This window comes from Amphiura filiformis, chromosome 20 (assembly GCF_039555335.1).
Source record: "Amphiura filiformis chromosome 20, Afil_fr2py, whole genome shotgun sequence".
In the NCBI taxonomy this organism is placed as follows: Eukaryota; Metazoa; Echinodermata; class Ophiuroidea; order Amphilepidida; family Amphiuridae; genus Amphiura; species Amphiura filiformis.
In genome coordinates, this window is record NC_092647.1 from 27,681,419 (window position 1) to 27,690,440 (window position 9,022).

A 9,022-nucleotide genomic window follows, 5' to 3' on the forward strand; every position below is an offset into this window, starting at 1 on the left:
AGTCGAGAAAAAGATATTAAAATCTAAAAATTTTAAAATCAGCGTGTAACCCATTTTATTCTGCATCTTATACGCTAATTTTACTGGAATCGGTCGACCGATTGCGGAGAAATGAGCGATTACATAACGCATGTGTCAATTCACTTCATTCCAAGTTTGAAAGAAAGATCATTCAACACAATGCGCAATAGTGGTTAACTGTCAATGGGTTTCATATTTTGTACCGTGAAATCCTTTTCGTTCTTTTTAAATAAACTGTTTGTTGCAAAACATTTGATTAGGCTTTGTTCAAATTTGAAAACATACGCAACATTGAAAATGAAAGTTTGCATGTAAGATGATGCTCGGTACTTGTAAATATCTTTTTTCGTTAATGTTGATATATATTTTGCATAAAGAATCCCATCTGGCTTTAAAAAAATTCATACACACATTAATGTTTTTGGAATATTTCCACAAAATTGTAATGCAAAGTTTAAATCTTTTAAAACTTCAACATTTATGTTGCATGGTGTCAAAAATCACACGTAAAGCTGTAAGCACTTGTTCATTGTCATTCTTGGCTAAAATGTTCTTTGGAAAGTTAAAATAAATCATATTTGCACAACCTAAAGAATTAAAGTTAGAAGTTTTCTCGGACAAACTGTTATTCATCTTCAGTGAAAGCATAAATAACATAACAACACCGTCGGAATATAAATTAGAGAATGTGGACAAATTTAATAAGATACGCAACCTTTAGGAAGCGGTGAGCGAGTATGAAAAAGCGCCTGTTGATCAAACTTGGAATGAACTGCATTGATGCACGCATTACGTAATTGTGAATTTCTTCGCAACCATTCAACTGAATCAAACACAATTTTCGTATGCACAATAAAATAGGCTATTATTTGATTTTGATGTTTAGTTCTTGACTTGCGTTCAAGTTTATTCACTCGGTAATTTTTTGTGGGACACCCTGTATTATGGTTAGTAGGTTAGTAAAAAGTGGTATATACATAAATACATGAGGTAATACTACCTGCATAATACATGAAGCAATAATATCTGCATAATACATGGAGCAGCAATAATATTTGCATTTTTCAGCAAACCTTTTGGTCACAATGTATCTATAAAGGTAACATCCACAATTTGAAGGGATAATCATCAGATATATTTTTGTACATATTTTGCTAAATGTTCCAAAAATTTGATCAAGAAACATGGTCATTTTAATCATAGTAAATCATGTGTATTGAATTGGATATTGTAAGTAATGAATTACCAGCCCTAATGACAAACATGTACGCATATCTTACATTAATGTCAAATGTCAGATTGTGCCTTTATTAGGTTATTTTAATGTTTGGCATTTGCACAGATTTTCAGCAAAATACGTGTTCCAAATGATATTCCATGTAATTATTGTAGATACAATTCTTCGAAACCAATTTCACATCTTTGCGTAGAAATACATGCCAATATCATATTACTAGCTATTACTGTTTTGTTATTTACATGTTAGGCGGATTTATTTTGTTTTTGCAACTGTTTTGCATTTGAAGCAATTTATACTTGACAATTCAATATTACAACGCTTCTGTGCTGACATTTTGACTCTCGTCTAAAGTCACTTATTTTGTGTGCAAAAATCACGTTCCCATCTAATGACCGCACACTTTCTTATACAGTATATATTTTTCTCACCGAGATTTATATATCGCCTAACCTCTAGGCACTAGATAAACACTATAAGCTACAATCTTACCACTACAACAACTTACTTTACTGAACTATAATACTAAATACATGTTGAACAAAAACCGTAGCCCTGATAAGTGAATCTTTGGATCTTAAACCTTTCTTACTTGGCCATTATGTTATGCAATAATTAGTTTTGTCATAACACTTTTTTTTTGATAGACAAGTCCAATGTTTTTACTCACTTTCTGAGCTTTCGATGGCCGGTTATGTCATCTTGATCACAGATGTCCATGCTCACTGTACTTCCCGTCGCGGGACTTGGAGGTCTCATTCCCACAGGTTAGCGATTGTTTGAGCAGCGAGTCAAAGACGCTTTTTTTTGCCGTATATATAAAAAAAAGACAAGAAAATTTACAAGGATCCGTCGAAAGGTATTAAAGTGTTACAATACATAGAAGAGAAGGACATTCTGAAAAGATGCAACGAATCATCTGGAAGCTTCGTATTGCCACCGCCATGAGACCTCACAACACGTTGAAAAAACCCTACTTTTCAATTCAAAAGACACAATAGAGCCCAATAAGACTTGTGAAGTTGCCTATAGAGTGGGGTGATGTGAGACCGGAGAAGCATTCGGAACTAGATTAAAAGAATACCAGAAAGACGTCAAAAGAAAATTATCTCTAACAGAACAAAACAAATACGCCATAACATACATTATCGCACAGGAAAACCATGTTATCGACTGGAAAGGGGCAAATGTCCGAGGGTGGATCAGTATGTAATAAGAGTTGACCTTTTACCCCATATATTGAATATTTGGATGGAATTTCTTTATGATCACATAAAGACTGTACCTTTGTCTTTCAAACCTCATATGTGTAAATAATACCGTATACTTGATTACGTAATAGCATTAGCATACAATCAATAGACTAGGGAACAGGGCCAAATCACGCAAAAAGGCGGACCTTTTAAATGGCAGCAAAGGCACGTGTTTAAAATGTCCGAGAACAGCAAAAGTACAAACTGCATATGGCTAGTTTGGGGCAGGAATCAACACTAGCTCCACAGCTTGCTTTTGGTAAAATATGAGATTTGGCATTTAACTTGGGTGGAAATGGGACGACTGGGAACTTCAACAACTTTCGGGCTTGAATGGAAGCAACATTATTCTTCAAAATTTGCGAAAATGAAAGGTATTACAAATGACATTAATTATCTCCAAAATGAAACAGATTAAAATATAATGAATGGTCACGTGTGAGAGCTAGTACTTAGTACGATGATAACTGGTGCAAATCGAAAAACAATATGCACATGCGTAGGTGGGATGACCGATACAACATGCTGAAAATGCACGAGAATTGCAAAATTCCATGTAAATAGGGCCTAAAATATTACAAAATGCTGAGAAACTTTTAATCTAAATATTCATATGAATTTGTATGGATGATCTCAACCTCAATTGAACAGAAAAGTTTTAAAAATAAACTTATCATTCAAACGATAGCCTCTCTCTCTCTCTCTCTCTCTCTCTCTCTCTCTCTCTCTCTCTCTCTCTCTCTCTCTCTCTCTCTCTCTCTCTCTCTCTCTCTCTCTCTCTCTCTCTCTCTCTCTCTCTCTCTCTCTCTCTCTCTCTCTCTCTCTCTCTCTCTCTCTCTCTCTCTCTCTCTCTCTCTCTCTCTGTACCACTACTTTTGTATAAATATAACAATGGTAGAATAACAGTTATATTTCAATCACGGTTTCAAATAATTTCTAGGGAGACTCCCGTTTTAATGTTTGGGGACTAGTCAATATTTGGGAATTATTAAACAGAGATGGCCAAATTTCCACGTTTGCTATTGTTGGCAATATCAAAATGTTTATAGACAGAAAAGCCTTGGTTTTGTCAAAAATAAAACATATTTGACCACGAACATGGTTTAATGAACTGGAAGTTTGTGTTCTATAACTGTTCCAAAAGACAGCATTCTCCATACTTTAATTCCCGAGAAAATATAAAATATACAACAATACCTCGTTTCAGCCTCTTATTTCCCTTAACAAAAACAACTCATTTTCAGCCAGTGACTCTAGACCATTAATTTGATGCTAATGCTGTTACGTAATCATGTGCGTGATATAATTTTTACACGTGTGTTGTTTGAAAGCCAAAGGTACAGTGTTTATGTGATCATTGAGAAACAATCCATACATGGCGTCACAAGTCAACTCTTATTACATACTGACCGACCCTCATAATAGACAGAGATTCGATCCAATACTAGAAACATTCGTGAAGCCATGTGGATCAGGAGATGGGGCGACAAAACTATGAATCGAGACACAAGGATGTATTCTCTGGATCAAGTCTTTCACTCGCTGCTCAATTAATCACCAACCTGTGGAAATGAGCCGCTACAAAGTTCCACGGAGGGAAGTGCAGTGAGCATGGATATCCGTGATCAAGATACATAACCAGTCATCGAAAGCTCAGAAAGTGAAGTCACCAATCGTATGAAACAATCCTACAAATAAAACTCTTTAATCTTACACATAATGTTTTCAAACGTACAGGTATAATATCCTATAAATCACCAATAAAGGCTCATCATTTAGACTGTAACATTATAAATTCATAATGTTATGGCGAAACTTAAGGTCAAATTTGGAAGAACGGGAAATCTAAAAATGTTGCTTAAAGAGATATACAAAATTGGAAAAATAAAATATTTACACTCAAAGTATATGTTTGACTTAGACACACCTTAGCTTCCATAACCCTAATCGTAGATGACGTGGGGACCAGTGTTCCCGCTAAGGCCGTATGACCCAAAAATGGCAAATTGAGTTGACAGATGAATTGGTAAACAAACTAAGAAAGTAATGACAAAATAGTGTCCTTTAATTAGTAATTGGGCCAATTTTATCATGAAATTATTACTTTGATCCAAGCTTGAAGTGCTTAGCGGGAACACTGGTGGGGATGAGCTTGTTGATCGGACCATCCTTTGTGAAATCCATGTCTATGGATTTAAACACTGGTGGGGATGAGCTTGTTGATCGGACCATCCTCTGTGAAATTCATGTCTATCGTGTATCTAAACACTGGAGGGGATGAGCATGTTGATCGGACCATCCTTCGTGAAATCCAAGTCTTTGGACTTTAGGGATAAGGTTGTTGATCGGACCATTCTTCGTGAAATCCAAGTCTATGGATTTAACCACTGCTGGGGATGAGCTTGTTGATCGGACCATTATTCCTGAAATTCATGCCTATGGAAGTAAACTTGTAGAATACTTTCATTGCTGCCAGATTCACATCTGTGGTGATTGCTCCTTTGTGGTGTTTGCTCCTTTGTCGAATTTCTCAACATCTTTGTAGCTGATTTCCAGAGAGAAGTACAGATCTTAGAAGTCGCTTGGGGTGAGTGACTCAACGGCGTCTCAAGTATCTATATATATATATATGAATAATTTAAAGAAAAATATCTGAATTCACACGGTATGCATTGCACAATAACTAAGGTGTAAAAATACCAAGGGCAAGGGGTGCTGGGTATGCGGCTCTAGGAGTAGATCTATTTCTAGGGGTAAATTTACCAAAAATAGGGACCGTAATGATTTTCATTAATACAGTTTCATATTATTGCCGATTTTAAATTTATATCACGCAAGCTCGCCAAAAAACTGCATTTTACGTTAATCGTTCATTTCATGGTGTTTCAATAAAAAAAAAATCAAATATATCCATGTCTACGGTTTTTACATTTCTAGCGAAAAATAACCTTGCCCATTTGAGCGGCACATCATCGTATAGAGAAGACCGTGAAGTGTTCGCCCTATTTTTTCTGAGTAGCCTAGTATACAATGTAAATTGAGCAGTCATTCTTTTCTGGTAAATTACTAATTTATTGAAGGGGTTATAAAAAAATGTAGGGGGGACACTCCCAGATCTTCTCTACCTCATAGTGTAAGTACCCCTTCCCCTGAAGGATAAATTTACGCTAAAATCTGAAATATTTTTGTAAACATATTTATAAAAAAATTTCAATTAGCCCCAAATTGGCAGCCTTTTAAGATTTTAGCAAAATTAAGAACACAAATCTCCAAAACGCAAATTCCTGGTCGGTCGGTCCCGTAAAACAGGTTTTCTTCGTCGCCTAAACGTCCTGTTTACTGCTCTGTCTGTAATATTCTGTAATGGGTATGATGTATGACATGAGCCGTTTAATAGTCAATTGAAATACACTTGTTCTACACAACTCACACAATTAGGACAACAGCTATTTTTCACAAATCGTGCCAAATATGTATTTGTTCTTTTTATACTATAAAAGGAAAAGACTATTTTAATGTAAATGGCACGTGTATGTCCATATACCTTAGACGATCTCATAAAATTTATTAAGCTCATGGAGGTTCACCAGCCCCGTATACGCCCTTCCACACATCCTCGAGGCTAGATGGGTGGTTGGTCGATATTATTTTCTCTAAAATGTAAGCAAAGGATGACCAACGACTTAAGTCATTGACTGAATGAATGTATTTAAAGGTGAACCTCATTGAAAATAAAGTTATATATCAATGGAAAGCTTATGATGCCAGGAAGTAGAAAAGAATATTTTTTTATTTGCCTAACGCACCAGGATAGACATAATCTCCATGCAAAGATTGAATATTGGCACCCCCCCCTAAATTACAAAACGAAATCGTTCAAATTGGGCGCTTTCGATAATGACGTCAGCACGGGGACACACAGTTACTTCCGGGTTTGATTGTAAACACAATGTCCATGCATTACTGTGGCATGCATCGGGCCAATGCACGAACTCAGTCATTGTCAACTTACTTTACATGAAAAATATCTTCAATAAAATAAGAATAACATGAAGGAAACGTCATGATCAAATCAAGAATGAAGTTCCTAAATAAAGTGTGTGGATTAAAAAATGGGAAAAGTGCTGGCCGGGGTGATTTGGGATAGGCCAGGCCATCCACGATATGCAGGGAATATTACAGTAAAGCACGAAGAGCGAAGATTCGCCGAAGAACCGGAATGAAAACAGATTGCAAAAATAACTGCTAGTATACCAGTTCAGATCGTCACACCAAGTTGAGATGAACTTATCACAATGAGAAAATGAAGGAATAGAATAAGGTACATGTACGGGATTTTTTGATTATTTCTTAACTTTACAACCGGTCATGTATGATAGGCGAACTCGTAGATACATACGGGGCGGGGTGAACTCAGTGACTGACTATGACTGAGTCTCAGTCGCCGAGTGTTCCGTATCCGCGACTGTACGTACTGTACTTGCAGACAAAATGACCGATTTGATATTCACATTCTGATATTTCTTATTGCTACTTCATTACAAAATTTATTCCTGTAAATGTTCCAAATATAAGGGAACGATTGATCAAATCTGCTGAAACACGGCGCAAACTTGTGCTACCGGAGAGACGAAGCGAGTCGCTGTGTTTGCCCACCTTGATCGGCGCGGCTGCTGACTGTAATTTCTTCAGCATAAAAGCAGCAATTTACGCATCGTGTTCGGTAATCCATAAAACATGAATGTTTCACTTTTTCAGTACACTGATTGTAGTATCATTATAAGAATCGTGACACAAGTGACAATATTTTAATTTTATTCAGATTTCAGAATCCCATCAAATAACGGTCTACTAAACCTAAATTGTATTTATTTTATAATAAAGTATCTGTTTCTTTCAATCGTGATTGTGTCGGGGATTGTGTGGAAAGAATGTACCGGGAGAATGTATTACCGCAATGCGCTAAATATGAAAACCTTGATGGGCTGGATTTGATGAAATCGGCGGTTTTTTTTATTAATTTTTTGATTACTAGGCCCTACAAGGCGATATTTTTAAAAATCAGATATTTTAAAATGAATCAAGAATAGGGAATGTCACAAACAAGTTATTTAATTTGTTATTCGATCATGTTTATTCAGTCCATGACATGAACGGTATACGGTAGCAGCAATCATTTGCGCATGGAATTGATCCCAGCGCGAAATTCAAACTCAATTACCCAGTTATACCCAGCCAGCCTGACTGATTTTGTCAAAATTTACGGACATTTTCGTGTTGACAATAATTCTATTATTTCTAATATATATAGAAGGAATCAGCAACTTGAAGATTCTTCTCATTTCAAGCTTTATTGTGAAAATCAGACTTGCCGGGTAGCTTGCAAAGTACAGGAAGCAAGTCTTGTTTACATGTTTCCGAGTAGGATCACGTGACTGCGAACCCTGAGCTTACGTCACGAGCATTCTCAAGGTCAAAGACGATTGATTTGGGTGCTTTTTGGGCGCCTTAAAAAGACCAAAAATTCATTCATTTTTTTAATTTTTCAGCTTTATTGGCCATCCAAAAATCGGAAAAATTATTTTAATATCCTGATATCATAAGCTTTCCATTGATATATAACTTTATTTTCAATGAGGTTCACCTTTAATAGAATCAACTGTAATAAAGAACGGCTTTGAAGGTTTACTGAAACTGGATTATCAAGAAGACAATTTAGTACCTAGTTCTGACGGGTAAAGCTCAGTCTTCATCATCATCTGAATTCGAACTTGCAGGACGCGGGGACTCCATTGTGCTGTGTTCCGTTTTCTCCGTGAAGCCAGAAGCTCTACCAGATGGGCTATCCGTTTGTGTCTGTCGTTGAGCGAAATGAGAATTAAAGGTAAATAAAGATGGAATATATTTTTAAATAACGTGGTTACTCTAATCTTCAGATTTACACAGTGGAAAGACTTAATGTTGTTTATTTTTCATTGTTTATTGTCTTGAGGTTAACATGTGTTTGTTTATTTTGCCACCCTTGGTTTACCCTTAGCTTACTTTGATTTCACTGGCAACGTTTTCGAACTTTTTCAATGCATTAGACAGATGCACGTATTTCGTTTTCCCCTGCAGTGCATCAATGAAGGCATTGGGCCAGACCTTCACTTTGCAACGAAGCAAAATTGCTAGCAGTGTCTCGACAGGGTCGCTGGATTTTTCAATTTCTGCGCACTCGTGTTGCGATAGAAATTTCAGACGAGGCACCAACATTCTAGGATCCATGTCCGCTTGCAGCTTTGGCCTCTGACGATTCAGAACAGTCCTCCATCTCAATATGTTCTCAGTCACCCCTAGTGTTATTAAAGAACGTTTGAAAGAAAGAAAGAAAGAAAGAAAGAAAGAAAGAAAGAAAGAAAGAAAGAAAGAAAGAAAGAAAGAAAGAAAGAAAGAAAGAAAGAAAGAAAGAAAGAAAATTAAAATAAAATTATAATTAAAAAGTGGTGATTTCCAAATTCAGAGGCAATTG

General features: G+C 36.2%; 1 long non-coding RNA gene across 1 annotated transcript; it reads right to left on the reverse strand.

The window, feature by feature from the left end:
• Positions 1-5,012: 5,012 nt before the first annotated feature.
• Positions 5,013-8,622, reverse strand: LOC140142884 (uncharacterized). The gene is made up of 3 exons (XR_011857601.1): positions 8,554-8,622; positions 8,234-8,367; positions 5,013-5,126 (listed from the first exon to the last, which is right to left on the reverse strand). It is a non-coding gene; the product is annotated as an uncharacterized lncRNA (long non-coding RNA).
• Between the last annotated feature and the right edge of the window lie 400 nt (positions 8,623-9,022).